Here is a 2,458-nt window from a genome sequence, read left to right on the forward strand (position 1 = left end):
TTCACTGCATTGGCGTGTACGGGAAAATCTACGAAGCTTGAACTGGGGGGGAATGGTTCGAAGTTAACATCCGAGGAAACGCGAATGACGGTTTTACGGAGGATTGGCCAGAAAAGTTTGGCATCAGACTTTGGTGGATCTGGAGGTGGCGAAACGATGAGGTATTTAACGGGATAAACACTGCGGTTAACCATAAGGTAGCTTGGCTGCAAAATTATGATCATGAAGTGCTTGGGGCTTTTAAAAAGAAGCAGGCGACTCTACAGGGCCGAAATAAATATATCGATGCATGCGTTTCTTGGAGGAAGCCGGTGGCGGGTTGGTTCAAATTAAACGTTGACGGCAGCTTCAAGCGAACGGGTGCAACGAGCTGTGGCGGGGTTCTATGCGATGTGCATGGAGATTGGTGTAGGGGCTTCTCGTTCACGATCGGTAGGTGCTCTGTTGAAGCTGCAGAAGCGTGGGGTGTGGTGCAGGGACTTCGGATGGCGAATGCATACGGCGCCATGAGGGTCATAGTCGAATGTGATTCAAAATCCTTGGTGGAAAGCTTGTGTACAGAGGAAGGGTGGAGACACCAAAATCATAATATTGGCAGGCTTTGTGTGCGGGAAGCATCTAGTCTGATGGAAGTGAGGTATACGCACGTTTTCAGGGAGCAAAACCGTGTTGCAGATAAACTTGCGGCAATGGGAGATTTGGATGGCGCCGGTCTACGTACTTATGAGACACCTCCGCCTCACCTCATGGAGTTAGTCACCCTTGACAAGATTGGTGCAACTTATATATGCAGGGTTCATCGGGCTGTTTATGCCCACAGGGTGGTTTGATCTGTCTTTTCGGGTATCCCCCTCCATTCCAGATATTAAAATATATATATATATATATATATATATATATATATATATATATATATATATATATATATATATATATATAAGCCAATTATATTAACTACTTGGGGGATTTATTGACAAAAAGAGTATTCAAATCACACAACAAATTGAAGTGGAAACTACCTCGCAATGTCCTTGTTTGGCAATCAGCAGTTAGCTCTTCAATATTAGTATACATTTAATATTTTATGCCCTAATTTTTATTTGCTCTCCATTATATCTCATATTTGGTTTCAACCATACCTATACAATTATTTTGTTGAAAATTATAATCAATCTTGATTATATTATCTTGCATTTGTAAACTTAGAATTACCTATTTAAATACGCAAATTTAACATTCAATTATCTATGCATGAACAATTTTAATATAATCTTGCATTGATATACTTTAAAGTACTTATTTAAAAAAAACATTGGGCATTATTCCAATCGCGCAATGCGCGTACAAAACTATATATATATATATATATATATATATATATATATATATATATATATATATATATATATATATATATATATATATATATATATATATATATATAAGAGCGCTCATATGCGGCGGGGTCTTACGGTGCGGCGGTGCGGTCAAATTCCAGAATACACCAATAGTGTTAACAATATGCACCAACAGTGTAATAAAAACACACCCCAATGAAATGTAATAAAACATCACAAAATACACCACAGACTCAAAAAAACACACCATATAACTCACCACCCCCAATGGTGTATTTCCGAACAGTGTATGGTGTTTTTACTCACACCTAATGGTGTGTGTTTAGTGATGCAGGGCTCTGTTTACTCTGTTTTGTGTGGTGTATTTCCTAACGTTGATGGTGCATATTTGGTGAACTATTGGTGTTGCCGCACTGTAAGAAATAACCGCACCGTAAGACACTGCCGCACCTGAAATTGTTATGCCATGGACCGGTGTCCACCTTGCAAGGTGGACTCAAATCCAAAACGATGCCGTTTAGCTTCAAAAGAATGCCGTCTGAATATATATATATATATATATATATATATATATATATATATATATATATATATATATATATATATATATATATATATATATATATATTCAGACGACATTCTTTTGAAGCTAAACGGCATCGTTTTGGATTTGAGTCCACCTTGCAAGGTGGACACCGGTCCATGGCATAACAATTGAGTACTAACCTAGGTCTAGCCCACATGGACATGCATCGCAAATTATGCCATGGAATCGTGTTCACCGAGAATGGTGAACACAAGGCAAAACGATGTCGTTTTTAGGCCAAAAAAAAATAAAATTCGCGGATGTGGAGTTAACGGCGCGCGTTTGATCAAATTATGAATTTTCTGTTATAAGATTATGAATTTTATGAAAATTCATAATCTCATAAGAGAAAATTCATAATCGCATAATAGAAAATTCATAATCTCACAACTGAAAATTCATAATCTCATAACAGAAAATTCATAATCTTATAACAGAAAATTCATAATCTCATGGTTCCAAAGTGAATGTGTAGGCATGGTTCCAAAGTGAATGTGCAGGCATGGATTCATAA

Source organism: Ipomoea nil, unplaced genomic scaffold (assembly GCF_001879475.1).
Source record: "Ipomoea nil cultivar Tokyo-kokei standard unplaced genomic scaffold, Asagao_1.1 scaffold0684, whole genome shotgun sequence".
Classification (NCBI taxonomy): domain Eukaryota; kingdom Viridiplantae; phylum Streptophyta; class Magnoliopsida; order Solanales; family Convolvulaceae; genus Ipomoea; species Ipomoea nil.